General features: G+C 40.6%; 1 protein-coding gene, 2 long non-coding RNA genes and 1 pseudogene across 3 annotated transcripts in view; 2 read left to right on the top strand and 2 right to left on the bottom strand.

The window, feature by feature from the left end:
* ntm (neurotrimin) overlaps positions 1–19,725 on the top strand; it is a 471,010-nt gene that overhangs the window by 228,337 nt on the left and 222,948 nt on the right. The gene's annotated exons all lie outside the window — the stretch shown is intronic.
* LOC120722588 lies at positions 1,961–2,701 on the top strand. The gene is made up of 2 exons (XR_005693540.1): positions 1,961–2,031; positions 2,473–2,701. It is a non-coding gene; the product is annotated as an uncharacterized LOC120722588 (long non-coding RNA).
* Positions 2,077–4,873, bottom strand: LOC120722482 (annotated as a pseudogene).
* Positions 10,200–10,968, bottom strand: LOC120722572. The gene is made up of 2 exons (XR_005693522.1): positions 10,821–10,968; positions 10,200–10,427 (listed from the first exon to the last, which is right to left on the bottom strand). It is a non-coding gene; the product is annotated as an uncharacterized LOC120722572 (long non-coding RNA).

Genomic DNA, 19,725 nt, shown 5'->3' with positions numbered 1-19,725 from the left:
CCCCTCCCCCCTGTGGTCTTTTGCTACTCAGGTTAAACATGATATATATAATTAGTTAGTTAGTTAGTTATGGCTATGGATTGAAAATACCCCCCACACCACACCCCACCCCTAACGGCTGCACCTCCCAAAGAATTTTGTCTGGGCTCTTATCTCACTTTTTTATTTCAAACAATCAACAGAAAATTTCACAGACATAGTTTTATGTAAGGTTTTTAAGGCTGTGGTGTTAATTTTTAAGTAACATGAGCCCAGCGGCAGCAGCAACGCTAGGCTAACACTAACTAGCTAGCAAGATTATAAACCTGGTGCTAAACGAAGAGAAGCCACAAAATCAGTTTGAATAAGAGTAAGCATTTACTCACCAAGTCACACTGTTAGACTTTTCATCGCCACTTTACGGTAACATACTGGCATCACTGTTGCCAGTGTCATACCGTGACGCCGTGTTACGGTAGCTTACTGTTCTGCAGGATGATACCGTTTTTTGCTGGTGTGGTATAATACTCTTGGACAAATTATGGTAACGCACCGTAGCCTTTTTTACGGTATCTCACTGGCGTCACTGTCGCCAGTGAGATACCGTTATGTCGTTATGTCGTAAATTACGCCAACAAAGTAACATCATACTGTGATTAAAAAATTGGTATACTACCGTTTATTCACGGTATGTCACTGTAAGCCCGCTGCAAGGTAATAAACTGCAATATATTAACCAGTAACTTACCGTTATCACGCATAATCAGTACCAAAAATATTCATCTCTGCTAGAGGATACCGTGTCCCAACAGGCGGTCATTTACTGTTTTAACAGGTCGTAATTTCACTGTAATTTCAGTTAACAGTAACATACTGTAAGAGACTGGAGGGTTCCAAAAAAATTGGATAGATAGATAGATAGATAGATAGATAGATAGATAGATACACACACACAAAATATAATTCATGTGCTTTACACCACTTTATTTATTATCACTGATTTTTCCCTGCTGAAATACACATTTCCAAAATCAAAAACTGAAAAGAACTGAAAACATTTTCATTGAGGAAACACTTGTTTTTACTAAACCATGTAATACATTATTTTCTCAGATGGTTGTACAAACAATAACGATATTATGTCATATCCATATCATGGCAGACAACATATGCTCAAGTATTGGGTTTTCTTAGTTATATTTTGTAGGGTCTTGAACCTACAGTGTGAAGTGCCTTGGCATTCATTTTGTTGGCACCATACAAATAAACTGAATTGTAATGAATATAATATCAAGCCCCACACTTCTGCCTTTATATACACTTTGTCCAAAATACTGGCTCACACCACCAAATCAATGCACAAAGCCAGGTCCACAAGGACATGGATGAGCGTGTGTGGTGTGAAGGAACTTGACTGACCTGCACTGAACCCTGATCTTGCTTTGTGGACTGAGTTCATTGATTTGTAGGGTGAGCCAATGCATGTGACAATTAAAGTGTAAGTAGCTGAAATAATTTTTAACAAATGGGTAAAAGAAGGAAAAAAAATTAAAACTGTTGCACTCAAAAAACCTATTGGACAGAGACAGCGTCTTGCAAGATGGCAAGAGAGCTTGTCTTCATTGTTGTTCGTCTTGTGTAAATGTCCAGAAAGCATGGGCCATGGATCATCTGTGGAGACACAGGTAACAACACATTGGTCACCTAAATTATACAAGAAATTCACTAAAAATGGCAAAAACAGTTACCTAATTTGAAGTTCTCCACTCAAATTCAGTAAGCTGCTGGAGGAAAGTTGTGACATGAGGGTTAATGTGAACAACATTTCGCTTCACAGTGGTCCCAGTCTTTCTGCTTGTCCCAACCTTGGAGGTACATTTTGTTCCCTCTTCAGGGTTTATCCTTACAAAAAATCTTGCACACGCCGACTCCTGGTATTCCAGGTTCAATACATAGAATGAACCAAACAAGACTGACATTGCATCAGCAAAGGTGTTCTCTTTGTCCAGCTCAACAATTACACGCCCCTCTGCACTCACCATCCAGCAGGTGGTGGTCATTGAACTTTGTCCTTAAATGTATAGGGGCAACATGTTGTCATTATGCAACATAAAAATAATTTCAATACTTCACTTCTTCACACTGTCTAGATAGTCATAAAGCAAATAGCTACGTACAGTTAATTATTAATGGCCTTATGTACATAAGTCCGTTTTAACATATTATAATTGTACATAATTGGGAATTATTCTGCACATTAAACACACCTAACAAACAGTCAGCCCAGTTAAATTACCAGAGATGAATCAACTGTATGGTTATTTTGGAGTTCATAGTTTGTGCTGCTGTTAAACTTTACAGTATTGACTTCAGTATTTCTGCTGTTGGTGTAGCTAGACTACTACGTTGATCAGTAATATGTAATGTGAAATTTGATATTGTTACTTGGCTGGATTCACTGAGACACTTGTCCAACAACCTTGGTTTATAAAGGAAATTACAGAAATTTGAGCTAACAAAACAGAGACTGGATACCTGTGTCCACGAAAAGCTCCTGTGCCAAACAGAAATTCTAATATGGTCTAATCAGCTCTATTTCATAAATGACTTCTTACCAAGCATAATCAGCCTTGGGGTGATGGGCAGGTTGCTCTCTGCTTCAAGGGACATCCTGGTAGATGTTTCCTGCCAGAAAAAGGACCAAGATATTTTATGTAACAAATAAAAAAATATAACAGGACAGCAAGCAACAGCATTAAACATAGAGCTGTATGAAAAAAGCTTACATCTGCTAAGACAAAGAGGGAGTCTTCATCTTCCTTGTAATACTTCATCATGAGAAGTATGGCTGCTGTGCCAACCTTGTTGTTGGTCAAAACTCCCTCACTTTCTATCTGCTGGATGAGTGTCCTTATACCCAGGTTCCATTTGAGCTTCTGGGTGGAGAAATAGTTAACAATCCTTCTGCCTTTGGTTATGAGGGCCTGACCTAAGTGCTCACAGATATCGATGCCTGTGAGTTTGTAAAAGTGGTTCGAAAGACCTTTCCGAGTAAACAAGAATGGCACTGCTCCTGAATTTCAGCTACTGAAAGTGAGGGACAACTGTTGATAAGCTGCCGCTGAGAAATATATGTGAGGCACATGAAGTCATCCACATCAGGTCTCTCCACAGCTCCAGGTCCTTCTGAATTAAAAATTGTTAACAAGATGCGTTTCTTTTCCTCTAAAGAAGCTGGCGTTTCCCCCTCAGGAAGTTCAACTGGCTGCCAATTTATACAGCCATAGCTATCCACAAGGCATCTAACTTTTTTATGTGAGGTTGCATTACTGTTGGGACTGCAGTCTTCCTCATTCCTGGTTCTCTTTGTTTGACGAAGTCTATGTGTTGTATTATCTCGATTAACATGTTCAACTCTAGATTTGATGCTTCTTAGTAGTGAATAATGTCCACAACCCAGTCTTTCTCCCTTTTCAGTAAAATCTGCAAATGTTTGAGGGTATCTGTCTACAATGATCTTAGCAACCTCTTCACAAGATGCACGTTTAATGTTTCTGCAGTTAACTTGCATGGCCTCCACAACAATTCTAACCATACTTCTGTCCTCTGGATGACCTCTGTCTCCTCTTGTGATTGCATGTGACAGTTGGAGTGGAAATCATTCCCAAGCTCCAGAGTAATGGTGTCATTCAAATTCTTTGGTCTGCCATCTAAAAAAAAGAGAGATGGTGTTAGATTCAGTGTCTACTTTTGTTACAGCTGCAAAGATCCTGAAATTCCTCTATGATGCTCTGTGTAGTGCTGGTTGGCAAGAGCATTTTAGCCTGCATTTTTAAATGACACAAAGTCAACTGTCTTCTAATAGATTAACTGTGTCCTGTCCTTGTATTATGGCAAATCCCCCAAATTCTTGTTGCCTTGACTGCTGAACTGTCTACTTATGTTTTTGAGAAATATGGCTGGAAAATGATGTTCGGACACTGAAGTATTTAGAGCAGCCTTCAAATGGACATAATACTTTCCCCCCCATCTTTGATATGAAATCTGAGAGGGGCACAAAGAGTTGTGAAGTTTTGTGCAGCATACCCACATCCAGGAACTTGACAGCCGAGGTCACCAGTGAACTTATAAAACTCCTCCTTAGTGGTCTCCCTTCTTGTTCTGTGATTCCTAGGCATATGTGAATAAAGGCAGAAAATGTTCTGAAAGTGGCAGGACAGTTCTCAGTTCCACAAGAAAGCCTATAGTTAGCTACATGTTTGTGGCTTTTAACATGCAAACTGAACAATATATATTTGCGTGCACTGAAGCCACAAAATTTAGAAATACACATAGTTGCAAAAAGTTCAGTGACCAATTACCTTTCCTAAATGACATATACAATGCAAAAAGTAAGAGTATTGTCAATAGGGACCAATTCCCAGTTTTTACATGATCAAAATTATTCACAAAAGGCTTCAATAAACAGAAAATGTGTGCCGACAAGAGAGCAGTGCACAAAAATGAAAAGATATTTGAGCTCGACTCTTTAATGGGTTTAACATGACTTAGTCAGCACCCCGCACCGTACAGGTAGTACAAGCACACCTGAAAACACTGACCAGCTAACAGCTTTAAGCATTTGGGCGCAACCTCGGTAGTTCACCGATTCACCTGTTGCAAACGTCCAAGTTTCTATCAAGTCTCATATATCCATTGGCAACTATTACCTATCTAGTCTTTTGAGTCTCCACATTCATAGATATTGACATTTTGTCTTAGCATTTGAATGAAAATATCCTGGTAGGGTAGCTTGAAAGTCAAAACAAACAGTACTAAGAACGCATTTCTGACTTCTCTCGAATAAGTGAAAAAAACACTTATCTTCAGACTGATTAGCTGGTGTCAATCCAACTTTAATGTGTTCCATGTCAGTCCGTTTTAGGGAAAAAGTATTAAGTGGTTTCATTTAATTTTGAGATACTCCCGCATGGACGAGCAATTTGGAGTCTAGCAGAGTTATCACGAATAGCATACGATCTTCAGATATAATCCAATCAACCTTGCATTTAACCCGATTGAACATCCAGTTACCTCTGACTACTTCTAAGTTGCACATGTTAACGGTCTATTCATCAATAGTTGATGGTCATGTTGTTCTCCTGCTTTGCAGCTTTGTTTGAGTCTGAATTGCGGCTTAAACGTGCAAAACTTGAGAAGCAGATCAATAGTTTCTTCTTGTTGTTATTTAATGGTGGTTGGCAACCAGCGAAAGGATCATTAACCACCTCGAGCAATATTTTCTATCCCCATTGTTGTTTTGAAAGTGAATACCCGACGTGTGCGTCATACGTCACGTTGTACGTCAGGTGAAGGTGTGGTGTCGGCTATCGCACCTGTGGCATTACAAAGCTTTAAAAACGTAACAATCGCTTTAAAAACACAACCCAACGCGCTAAACATGAACAAACATAAACACCCCTGTTACATTATCACGTATATCCAGGACATCTCTTCTGAACCAAGACGAAGTCGTGCTACAAAGGAATTATTTGCTTAGGAGAGTGCATTTAATAGCAGTCTGGCCTGCCACAAAATGCACCGCTAAAAATACAGTTTCTGCTTGTCCCAGAATTTATTAATTTTGACAGTGAAGTTGTAGGACTGATGCTGGTTAGTGGTGTAGGTTTCATGGATGTGACACCTTAACTTGAGTAAAATGACGACCAGAGCATATTATTAGGTCAGTTCACTGTAGTTAGGCAGAGGTTTCTTAAAAAGTACCACCTTATACAAACCAAATGAAGGTCCAGTATAAGAAAGAATAAGAAGAGAAAAAAGGAACACCCTGCTAAATGAAGTCATTTTTAAACATTACTCTAAATGTAGCCATTAGTTTTTGTTGCTGGCCATACAAAAAATAAGTATACTTATACGTAGACTTCAATTATATTTCCCAAGTATACCTTACCTAGTACGTATACTAATAATGCTTCTTGGGACTATATTGGCCCCCGTTTTAGTACATAACAGTATTCTTGAAATTAACTTTTAGATGTACTTTTTGTTCACCAAAAATGTACTAGCATAATGTCATAATGTCTACAAGAGTATAATTAAATATACTCGACTCTATCACAATACTAACCTTACAGTATTAATAATGTTTCACATTGTTTGAATAAACAAATACATTTATTAATATATGAGGTTCCATTCAGTTCAAGGAATTAAATTTTAGTGTGGCTGCAACTTACTCCTTAAGTTAAAAATTATGCTGTATATTGTAGTTTATATGTTATACTACTTTCACAGTGAATCGCATATTATAGTAATACACTCTGAATGAGGATTTAAGTAATTACTCTTAGATCTACAGTAGAAAACAACAGAAATCCGGATGGTGTAATAGTATAATCTCAGTAACATCACCAATGGTTACATTTGCTGTATTTTACAGCTGTTTCCATGAGTACGGTGAGTTACCGTAAAAATAATGTAATCTCATGGAATTTTCCCACAATTACATGAGATTACAGTACTAAACTGCTAACATCCTTTAGAGTTTTTTACTGTTGATTTTGCAGTACTAAGCTATGGAAATTACTGCAAAGGCTAACAGTGCAGTGTATCAGGTAAAGATCCACAGCAATGACAATAATCTCTTGAGCTGACGCTTCTCCAGGTTTGCTCAACATATTCTATAACAAATGCTGGCACCATGAACATGCGGACTGATCCAGAGGGAGGAGGACGGTAGTCACGTGGCATTTTCAAAACACATCTTTCATCCTTCCGCACTGAGAAGCAAAACTTCCAGCTTATTTAGTTTTTCTAAGTAAAAATTGAGTTCAGCCTATTTAATATTTTTAATTAAACACAATATTACATTTTACAGTGCAGAGTATCAGGCAAAGGCTAAAAGCATGAAAATCAAGATAAATTAGTATTGGCAACCCTGCGTTACTTATTCAGAAAAGGTTTACATCCCTTCACACTTTTCCAAAGCAGTGCATGGTGATGACAGTAAAAAAAAAAAGCTGAAGTTGTACAGCGTGCAATGTTTGGTAGCATATGCCCCAATGAGAATAATCAGTTTGACCTGTTAAAGAAAGGGGCTAAACTTTGCCATCATGATTTTGTTTGAGCCTGAATAAATTTATTGTTATCCTGCAGGATTTTGTTGCAATCTATAACATCTTTATACCCACAATGAAACATTCTCCTTCTTCACGTGTTAAGTGATGGTGAAACAAGGGAGATTTGCAAGTTTTCTGCACAAATTCAACAGAGGAAAGACAGTTTCTGCTGCAGATATTTACAATTGTCAGAACTAGCACAGACTACATTAGTAGAAATGGCATTGTGGTCAGAGTGCTCTTTCAGTCATGATGTTACAGTGTGATGCATAAAGATTGATGGCTGAAAGATAGGTTTGGCTAGTTGGCATGCAGGGAATAACATGCCAGGGGCATCAATGGAAACACTTTTTTTCTTTTAAAAGCCTTTTCCATCACTGGTTTTCACTAAGGTCAATGGTGCAGCAAAAGTATTTATATCCATTCAAACGAATCTGAACTATTAAAAAGGAAGAAGGCTAGGATACAGCCTTGTGGCTAAAATAAAGAGACTAAAGTTGGTTATGCAGTGGCTCCTTGAATTACTTTTTCCAGATTCAATGTCAAGTTGGAGGTTTGTTTAATAGACACATTTACACTGTTAAAGCTGTGAGCTACATTGACACTGGAATGTGATAAATATTTAACATTTATTGGCATTCTCTTTAAATGTACTAATTACAATATTTCACCACTGATGACATTTCACTTCTAGGCGACGCCATCTTTTGATGCAAGTTGGTACCAGATAAAATGCCACTATTTGCTGTGGCTTTGAATGAGATAATTCGCTTTCAGTTTCAAAATTACACAACAGTTGTCTTTGCATCCTGTGCATGGCATGAGTTCATTTTGGAAGCCTGTAAATTATTTAAATATTCAACATTTGAAACTATGTTTATCAATCAAATAGTATGTTGATGCTAATCGTGTTTGAAAGATTTGTAGGTAGGATATGAAAACTCACCCAAACAAAAAACTTTATCTATTGTTTATCACTAAATTGCTTACTTGCTTATACCATAAGATACTGTATTTTTATGCCAGGTAGTTTGAACTACAACACCTAAAACATCTCATACAATACCAAACATAATATTTTTCTGCATCAATGATACAGGAAAGAAGGCTTGATCTTAGAGGGGGCAAAGCAGTGCATTTAAATTTCATGTAAATGTAAAGGCATTGCTTTACCATCGTTCCTTTGGAACAAAGGTAAAGCAAGAAATAGTGCTATGAATGATTTGTGTAATCATTCTGGGGACAATGAAAATTGTATTATACTTAGAACATTTTGTAAGTTGGATTTTATGTTAATACATGCTGTTCGTCTTGCCACCTCTGACAAGAAGAAGCTGAGAGTGAGAACAAGAGTGCACAAACCTGTTCTTTTATTCATACAGTCTACATACAGAAGGAATGCTTGCTGTTTATTAGACAGCACTCTTCAGTCCCCTGCAGCTTTTTGACAGTACTGAATAAATGTTGTTTTTCTTAGGCTACTTAACATACAGCAGGGAGAGCTGAACTTCATTAATAAAAAAAAAAAACATAAAAATCAAACCTGAATTTTACCACTAGTTGCAGGATGTAGACAGTTATTGGCTGTCAGGATCTGACTTTGACTGGATGTTATTGGCAGTTACCAGAAACTTTGCAAAAGTTTTTGCGGTGTATTCACAGGCTAATAGAATCATGCCTGACAAACCTGAGATTTTATATAGAACACCAGCCCCATCTTCTGTCTCTGCCAGGAAAAGGCAATGTTATATATGTTCATCACATCAATACCAACAAAACTGTCAGGGAATGTAGTAGAAAAAATGGGTGTTAGTTTGGTGTCAGGTTGGTTTGAATATTTATACGACTGAACAATAGCATATCATTTCATGAAGGCTGTAAATTGACTGAGAATGATATGTTTACATGCAACATTATCTGAACTGATAGAAAGCTGATTTGTTGATTTATTGCGTGGCAATGATGACTGTGCCACACTTCCAAGCAATTTTAATGATCACTGAACAGCTAGGATAGATATGCATATAATATAAGGACTTGATAACAACTGGTTGCAATTCCTGAAAATAGCAGTGCATGTGACTGCATTAGACTCAAGTCTATAATCAGAACTGTAATAAATATTAAAACTGTTATGAGATAAAATAACCAATCTTGGACAACAGAAGGCTGGATGAACATTGCCTGTAATATTCAAATGACAGGGTCAGAATTTACTGTAAAAACATTAAAGGATGGATCCATTATATCTTGTGCTAAAGCTTCAGGCTGCTGGTGGTGGTATAATGACGTTTTTATTGGCACTGTTTGGGCTCTTTTGTACCAATTAAGTATTGTCCATCCCTTTATGACCATAGTGTAACCATCTTCTGATGAGTGTTTCCAGCAGAATAATGTCACATAGCTCAAATAATCTCAAAATGCCCCCCGCAGTTGCCTGATCTCAGTGATCTTTGGTTTATGGTTGAAGGGGAAATTTGCAACATGGATGCATAGCCTACAAATGAGCTTCCAGGTAATGAGTTTCTTTATTTACTCGTAGATATGCGTCACTATTAATTACTCTTTTCTTTTATGTTACTGTAAGCACTGGTTGTGTACGCTGCCTCAAAAAAACTAAGTAAGAACAACTTATTCATTTCAAATACACAGTACTAAGAATAATCTGATGATTCTCGGAGCACAATATAAATTTTTTACCCACAGACAAACATTTCAAGTTTGAGTAAATTAAAAAACTATTTGTGGTAACTTACTTTTTTAAAAAATCACATTATGTTTTGTCATCCTTGACATTTCTAATACAACACCTATATTCATATAACACTGTATGCAAGTATAATTCAAAAAGAATAATTAACAGCACTTCTTGTAAAATTAAATCAGACCAACTTTTATTTTAAAATGCAAAAAAGTATATCAGCCAACATACTGGACACTGTTCTGCTTAACAACAAACAATTATATTACCATCACTGTTATAATGTTACAATGAAACTAAGTCTCAGATTTAATTATTCTGAAACTAAGTTTTGGCTTCCTTTAACATTGCATTGCAAGTTACATTACGTATATAATCAAAATAAAATTACATTTTTTTTGCATTCAAACACAGAAGCTTGGTGTGTTGTAATAATTTAAGGATGGCTTGTTTCCAATCGTGGCACTACTGCCTGAATGACTGTCATGGATTTAGGTGATCCAAATGTAAGTGCAGAAGAAAGTTCCTTAAGTACATTGGCAGTGGATGTGGGTTGGAGATGCAATGACCTTGAACCTGCAGGTGACTGACCAACCATCTGTGACGGAGGACCCATCTCTCCTGGTGACCTGCAAGGAAACAATCATATTTTTTTTTTATTTTGCTTTCATGAAACATTTTTTCTGCATTTGCTATAGAACAGACCCTAATTTAGACAATCACAGGCTCCCTCCCCCCCTGGAGAGTTGACATTAAATGTCCCATTTGTCAGTCTGGATAGCCCTGACCACCACCCGACACACATTAATGTCATGAAAGCACATTTTTAAAACGGACTATGCAAACATGGCCAATAACTTTTCATTCTGATAATCTGCAGAATAATTTGGGCACAAAACAAAATTCACTGTTCAAAAACTTCACTATATACTGTGCAGACAGGTGGACCCTCTAAACTAAGTTTGTGGGATGTGATCTTTCAAGAAATGCAGACCAAACTATCATTGCTTGTATTTACTTACACAGCATGTCTTGTAGAATTAACTGGAGTCATCAGCAACAGCATAGAGCAGTCATATCTCAAGTCTAATAACAGAAAACAAGAAAAGATCAGTAAAGAAACAACTTTCCCAAACCAAAGCACAAATGAAACAATAAGTAAAAACAGGTTGATCTTTTTTTTTTTTTTTTTTTTTTTTTTGTGTCCCGTTTGGATCTATAGCCATCAGAATTGTTGTCTTAAGGCCAAGAAAGATGCCAAGCGGATTTATTTTACCAAGTGGATCGTCATGGCCTTGCCATATTGGTCCATTTGATTGACCTTTATTATAATTATGAATTTATTTTATTTTCAGTTGCTACAAACGGGACAGACATGACTGGAGGATAGGACAGGGAGAAAGAATGAAAGAAAGAGAGGGAGAGAAAGAAAACCAAATGGGAGAAGAGACGGTGAGAAGGGGGGGAAGAAAGAAAAAAAAAAAAAAAAAAAAAAAAAAAAAGAACAAAACTCCTGGGTCACCTGTATGGAGAAAAAAAACAGAAGAGAAAGCAAACAACAAAGAGCAACATAATAAATAAAAAAAACGGCACCATCACAATAAACTAGCTAGCAGTAGATATCAGTAGATACTAAATAATAAACGATATTGTGCAGCACGCAAGATAGACAGCGCACAATGTGCTTTGAGGCAGCAGCCAAGAAAGCTGTAGTCCGCGTCTGTGAATACCCGTGTGTACACCTGTGTGCATACCTGTGTGGATCAGCATGCTTGCATTCCAAAGGTTTCTCCATGTAACGATCTGCTAGGGAGTGTGGGGAGCCACAGCCCCGTCCTCCAGGGCATGAAGCAGGTATGGAGGGGATCAAAACTCCAGACATCCAGAGGCCCCCAGAACACAAGAGACCAAGGAAGACCAACAGAGGGGCAGCCGCGCCACTGTCCCAGTAAGAGCTGAGGAGAGTCCCAGATGAGGGCTCACTCAGCAGCCGCGGAGCAGAAGCCAGGGGGAGTTGCAGTGACGCGCCCGTGAGCTCCGCCGGCAGCCAGCTGTGCCTGAGTGACCGAGCCCCAGGCCGAGAGGCCGGGGGCACCCCACCTCCGAAGTGGCCCGAGCGAGCCCCAGGCTCCAGGCCCCGATAAGCGGCCGCCAAGGAGTGAGCCGGTGTGTACCCGGACGCCCACCCCCAGACACAAAGAACCACCAACGCACCGACACCTGAGGGAGTCCTGCCACTGGCAGGGGAAGTGGTGGTGGGTGGAGATAGGCCTCCAAACCTTGGAGGGCCTGAGATGTCCCCAGAGAGGTGGCGTCTGATACCCAACCTGACATATAGACACAGACATACAGGCACACACAGACACAAACATCCATTCCCACCCTCATGCTCTCATATGCACTTACTCCACACTCAACCAACATGGAGACAGACATAAAGAGACGCTGTACACACGGTCACACTCCCCAAGCGTACTCTACGAACCGGGTCTAGGTACCCTTGCCCCTGGAGGGGGGAACTGCACCCAGACCCAGGTGGTGTTACCCTTTTCCCTGCGGTGGGGAGAGGCAGACCGCCCCGACTCCGCAGCAGCAGGGAGGCCCCACACTCCAGACCGCAGTCGGACGGCCAACTCCTCCTCCTAGCCCCCCCGCTCCAGCAGGCCGCAGAGAACGGGGGTGAGAGAAGACTCCAAACCTCCCTCCACCCGCTCATTGTAGTGTTGATGCATGTGTGTTCTAAGGTGCAATTAAAACCCAGGAGGGCATGGAGCTACCTGCCAGAGAGCAGCAGGTAAGCGCATAGTCCCTCCTGCTAGCCCTCAATGTCTACGTGTATTCAAAATTGAGAGGTGGGCAACGACGCCAGGGGTGGGGTGTACACCCTGATGGTAATTCTGACTCCCTGTATCGTGCCCACCCCCAAGATCCTATATGTATGCGTAATGAGAGTGTGAGTAATGTGAATGTCTAAGTTGTGGGATAAAATTGAGGCAGAGGCAGCCAGAAGGGGACAGGGGGGGGTAGCCTCCTCTGCACCCTGGTGACATACCCCTACTCCAAGGCCCTACATGTGTGGGTGGTTGTGGTGGAGCGGGAAGAGGGAGGCAGCTGGAGATGGGGAGGGAAGGAAGGGAGGGGCAGGTGACCCCTCCCTGGGGCCAGCTCCCCCGCTGACCCCAGTAGGCACTCCCATACTCCGCGACCCGCCAGGGAAAGGGGGCCCAGGCCCATCCAGACCGGGGCCCAGCGCAGCAGCGCCCCCCGGCCCCACAGAGCCCGGGACAGTCCACCCAACCCCACCACAGAGAAAACTGCACCCACCCCACCATCCATTCATCTTCCAGACTACATGAGACAATAGACGCCCAGGCTGAGATCTTCCTCCACCTCTCCTGTGTCTCCCCCTCCTGCAGAGAGTTCCTGAGGAGGAAACACCTGAGAGTTCCAGGTTGATCTAAAGCAGGGGTAGGCAACCTTTCTGATGGCGAGTGCCATTTAAAATTTCTTCAGAAGTCAGTGTGCCATATGATTGCATTAGCAATAAATTTAATAACACTCTATATGAACAGTTACACAATATATAGAACCACTTTATAGAATTATATTTGTTTGCAGATGTTGGCAGCTATCAGCGAATAGTTATCAGCTATTTTGAAACAAAAAAGACACTTTTTATCCATAACAAGAACTCCATAACAGCAAATGAACTGTACAATGGAAAATACAAATGCTATTTATGGTCTCCTCACAACAATAATAAGAAAAATAAACTAAGCCAATATGGCATGTCTGTTAATACAGAGACACACATGTTAATGTGATCTTTGGTCTCCCACTCAGAGACACAGGTCTCCGAGTGTCCAGCATTCAGACGGCTACCTGAGGACTCATGTGAGAGAAAATCTGCTCACACAGATATGTAGAGCCAAGTACTGTCAATAAGGCCTCTGCAATGTTCTGAAGATAGTTAAACTTGTCAGGTAGTGATGTCCAGCAGTTGAAAATGCAAGCTCCATGCATTAACTCAGCCAGTTAATGCGAGACAAATCTAGCTGCTCATTAAAGATTTCTGGTTTGTTCAGAAAATAAAACATTGGTCCATACACCTGAAAGTCCCAAAAATGCATTGTGTCTCGAGTCTATGGATGTATCCGTGTATTTCCGTGGTGCTGATGCTGTGCTGAGCGGAAAGCTCCTGAAGCTTTTGAAGTGTCAGAATGTGGAAAGCTAACAACGTCCCTCTCACCAGTAGGCTAAGTTATTTTTAGCCAATTACAAGTTGAATCTGGTAGTTGGGGTTGTTAGCTAAGATACCGTCATTAAGAAGAGGAACAACTAATGTGTGTATGCAAGCTGATTTGCGATGTGCACCGCTGGTGCGGCCATTTATTTTTTGATGCACCTTCTCAGATTAATTCACTGCATGTCGTGCCCAGGGCTGGACTGGGACAAAAAAACAGCCCGGGCATTTTGACTAAAGACCTTCCCACCAGGTATTAAAGCCATAAAGCCTTTGAATGAAAACAAACGCTGTTGTGACAGTGATGTACAATCTTGTTGGTATATGTATGATTTCTATACATTTTATGTCAGATAAAAACTTTGGTTGTAAGCTTCAGATAATTATTTAATAACAGCCAGACATTTTAAATAAGAATAAGAAAGTATTTCTTTGTGCCCCCCTTTCCCTGTTAATGCCCCACCTGGCCCCCCTGGCAGAACTTTGCTAGATCCACCCCTGCACAGTTACCAGCCGTCAGCTACATACAGGGAGTGCAGAATTATTAGGCAAGTTGTATTTTTGAGGAATAATTTTATTATTGAACAACAACCATGTTCTCAATGAACCCAAAACAGGCCTGAAGAGATATGTGTTTAAAAAAAAAAGACCACCTAATTTAAATGTGTTTGTTAAAGGCTAACGTCCCATATAAACAGTCTCTAATAAGCGCAATGACCAGATAAAGCATGTGGCAGTGTTTATATGTAACATAGGCTACCGCAAAATGTTGCAGATTATTTCATTTTAGAAAAATTTAATTTATTTGTTTAGAAGGATAAGCTAAATTACTTTATTTTCAACTACAAAGCCAACCTAGACTTTAACCACTGAACAGGCCACTAATCTAGTTCACAGCTTCGGACTTTCACAACAAAACTTGTGTCTAAACACAATTTTTAATAAAACAAATACTACTACTGGTGGTGGCTGTAGCTCAGGAGGTAGAGCAGGTCATCTACTGATCGGAGGGTTAGTGGTTCGTCCCTGACTCCTCCAGTCTGCATGCCAAGTATCCTTGGGCAAGATACTAACCTAAATTGCTAAATTGGAGTATGAATGTGTATGAATGGTAGTTAGGAAGCACTAAGAACCTTAGAAGACAGTGCTTGTGTGATTGGGTAGAGCGTGCTTTGAGTACATATAAGAATCAGTCCATTTACTAAGAGCACTATTATTATTAAAGTGTAATTAAACAGAAATATTGGTTAAATGTAAAAACAGTTTGGATGCTTATGTTACTAAAAAAGGCTAGATTTGACATTAACAGCTGCCACAGATTTTCAAAAGCTGCCAAAAAACATAAGAATAAATGCAGGGGTAGGGCTGCTCAATTAATCGAATTTTCATCTAAATTACGACCTGGGCTTTCAACGATCATTAAAAATGACTGAGCCGATTATTAGCACCTCCCTCGTGCTTTACTCACGCGCTGCTCCGTGTGGCAAATCGAGCGCATCTCTCTGCGTTTCGAACACGCCTCACAAAAATTAAGAGGACCCGAGGGAAGCTTGGAAAGCTAAGCAGAAGTTATTTGGGGAGGAGAGAATAATGGCTGCTGAAGAAAGAATGCCGTTGGTTGAAAAGAGAGGTAAAAGAGCTTCAGTGGTCTGGAAACATTATGGGTTCGCGGAGTCAGACGTGGATCAAGTAGACATAATGTGTAAACTTTGCTACGGTGCCGTAGCTGCACCACAGAGCAACACTACAAATTTATTCAATCATTTGAAGACCGCTCACAAAGTGACATACGATCAAACAATGAAGGAGCATAGAGAAAAACTCTCGACAACACCTGCTTCTTCCTCACAGACCTCCATTCACGCACGCTACCCTGTCCAACGCGACTAAATATCCCACCAGCTCCCAGAGACACAAGGAGATAACAGACGCGGTAACGTTTTTCCTCGCCAATGACCACTGCTCAATTTCATTTATTTTTTATATTGCAAACATTTGCACTGTTATCAGTATTTGCACACTATTTTATGACAATCTTTAAAGCCATTATTCAATACATTGTGGGTTAATTTTTAAGTAACATGAGCTGAGGCAGCAGCATGCACACAGATATTCGGTGATATGAAAAGCTAACATTGGCAAGCTGGAAAGTAATATTTTTAATTAAGCACACTTTAACTAAAAACACGCATTTCTATTGCTGTAGATAAGATATTTCTTATACTTCTTACTTTTGGGGATAAAATTATATCAGTAGAATAGCAATGATGACAATGTGAACTAACACAGAAGTATGTGCTGACAGTAAAAGGAATGGACAGATAATGTCTTATTTTGTTCATTTTTTGAACATGTTAAGATGCAAGAAGAAAGAAAAACGCAAACAATTAAAAGGAAAGAAAAGAAAAGAAAAAGAATAATCATAGTGAATAACTTATCATTTGCTCTCTGTGTGTACCCTTACTCTGCTTCTTTCCCTAATCCGGACGGGATTCCCGGCCGCGTCCTCAGGTCATGCGCGGCTCAGCTGGCTGGAGTGTTCACGCACATCTTCAACCTTTCCCTCTCTCTGTCTGTAGTCCCAGCCTGCTTCAAAATGGCCACCATCGTCCCTGTACCCAAATCCTCCACCATCTCCTCATTGAACGACTGGCGACCTGTAGCCCTGACCCCCATCGTAAGCAAATGCTTCGAGAAGCTGGTCAGGGACTTCATCTGCTCTGCACTACCCGACTCACTGGACCCTCTACAGTTTGCATACCGCCACAACAGGTCCACTGATGATGCCATAGCCCTGACACTACACACTGCCCTGTCACACCTGGAGAAGAGAGACACGTATGTGAGAATGCTGTTTGTAGATTACAGCTCAGCATTCAATACCATCGTTCCCTCGAAGCTGGACAGGAAACTGCAGGATCTAGGACTGAGCAGCTCCCTCTGCAGCTGGATCCTTAGCTTCCTGTCTGACAGACGCCAGGTGGTCAGACTGGGCAGCATCACCTCATCCCCCATCACACTGAACACTGGTGCTCCACAGGGGTGTGTACTGAGCCCTCTCCTGTACTCACTCTACACCTACGACTGCACAGCCACTAACAGCTCCAACATCATTGTGAAGTTTGCGGACGACACTACAGTGGTAGGTCTTATCACCAACGGTGATGAGACGGCTTACAGGGAGGAGGTCAGCGCCCTGACCCACTAGTGTCAAGACAACCATCTCACCCTCAACGTCGCAAAGACAAAGGAGTTGATAGTGGACTTCCGGAGGTGCAGAGAAGTACACACCCCCATCACCATCAACGGCGCTGCTGTGGAGAGAGTGAGCAGCTTCCGGTTCCTTGGTGTACATCTGGCTGAGGATCTTACGTGGTCAGTACACACAAACAAAACAGTGAAGAAGGCGCAGCAGCGCCTCTTCTTTCTCAGGAGACTGAAAAGATTCCGCATGAGCCCCCGCATCCTCAGGACCTTCTATCACTGTGCCATTGAGAGCATCCTCACTGGATGCATCACCACCTGGTATGGCAACAGCACCGCCTACAACTGCAAAGCTCTCCAGCGAGTAGTGCGGTGCTCTGAACGGATAATTGGAGGTGAGCTTCCCTCCCTCCAAGACATCTACAGGAAGCGCTGCCTGAGGAAAGCGGGGAGGATCATCAAGGACTCCAGTCACCCCAGCTATAAACTGTTCAGACTACTTCCATCAGGAAGGAGGTTCTGCAGCATCCGGTCCCGTACCAGCAGACTGAGAGACAGCTTTTTCCATCAGGCCATCAGACTGCTGAACACGTCATAGACACCTCAGCTTCACTACTGGAACTTCAACATTATGCACTCCACACTGTATATAAATGCCACTTGTTTTGCACATATTCAACTCTGTATATTTTATATATTTTATTATTATTATTATTATCATTATTTTATTTATTTATTTATTTTTTATTTTTTATTTTTTTACTATTTAATTTGTAAAAATGTGTATACACACACACACACACACACACACACACACACACACATACACACACGTAGGAAAATATTTAGTATACACATCCAGAAATGCATACACTATTATATATTGTACATATATTTATTAGTTTCAGGTCGGCCATTCTTGTATTTTGCTCGTTTGTGTTGTTGTGTTTGCACATCTCTGTTGCTTGTGGGGCTCGCACACAAGAATTTCACTCGCATGTGCTGTGCCAGTGTGCCTGCACATGTGATGTGACAATAAAAGTGATTTGATTTGAATTTGATTTGATTTGATTTGATTTAATATACCTGGGATAGGCTTCAGCCCTTCCTTTGACTGTGATAAGGATAAGTGGAAGAGAATGGATGGATGGAATAACTTACACTAACATGTCCAGGAGTAGCAAGAAGCACAAGGTTATTTAATCCGATCCCCTTCAAATTATTTAGCATCTAATAAGCATCACTTCTTCTTTTCATCATCAGTGTTTATGGCCTATCCTGTTTGAAATCCTTCATTATGATTTGTTGCTGTCATACTATTGTGAGTGCTAAAGGCAAAAATAATGGGCCCTAACTTAATAACTGATATCAAGACACAACCTGATATCATGGCAAAGCATGTAATAGACACGCCAGTCCACTGTGTAAATACTGTGTAATCCACATGTGAAATTATCTCCCGTGGGAGGAGATAATATACTTAAAGCCAAGAAGTCACTAGTTAGCAAGAAAGTTATGGAGTACATTTCAGGGTCTGTAATTGCCAGAAACGATTAAGCTAGCAGCTAATATGCATTTATATGTCAATGTGTGAATGTGTGTTTTTAAACACTTTCCTGTAATTATTTTCGTGGTGGCTTGAAATAAAACATCTCCCTCTGCTGGTACCACTTCATGTTTTGGTGAGACAAAGCGTGAAATGGACACGGTCTTCTACATGTTTTGCTGCAATACTGGGCTGCAAGACATCATAAAATTTCACAGAAATAAAAGAAAACAAGACAAATATGCCATTAATTAGATCCTAGCAGCAGGAAGGTTGGCTTTCTAAATATTACATTCTGACTATCACACACCCAATGGCCTCCCTACCATGTCAGCCTGGAGGCAGAAGCTCTTCCACTGCAGCTTGCCATTTTCCATACCTGAAATCACCCACACAAGGCATTTGTACACCCCCCCCATTGTTCACCATTATGGTTAAAGGAAGTGGAGTTAACTGAGGTTCAGCATTATCAGCCTACATGCCATAGGTGGCTGTGAGTCTAACAGCCTTGAAAGGAAAGGCTTAATAACAGTCTCATTAAGAGCATAGCCCATTACTGATAAGGGTCCACTTGAGATGCACTAATTAAAAGCAAAGGGGGGTGGCAGAGTGGGTAAATTGGACACAGTCAGTGAAACTTTAAGTTTCATGGTGAAAGTCTTTCTCTGTACCTTGACGCACCTCATCAAGGTGCTATAGACATACCTTACCACTGCTGCCAAATGATAATACGTGTGTATCAAAAACGGTGTGGTATCTGTGGGAATGCATTTTTAAAACTGAACTTGAATGTAGTTGCCCACTTGATGGCAGAAGTGTTCTACTATATTTCACATATAGGTCTTTGCCACTGTCTGTGTGTGCAGGGAGAAGAAGAACTCAGGGAAGTAGGAAGACACAGGAAATCAGTCGTGGATGTCATGAGTATCACAGC

This window comes from Simochromis diagramma, unplaced genomic scaffold (genome assembly GCF_900408965.1).
Source record: "Simochromis diagramma unplaced genomic scaffold, fSimDia1.1 OVJJ01000123.1, whole genome shotgun sequence".
Taxonomy (NCBI): Eukaryota; Metazoa; Chordata; class Actinopteri; order Cichliformes; family Cichlidae; genus Simochromis; species Simochromis diagramma.
This window is presented reverse-complemented; position numbering and strand designations above follow the sequence as displayed.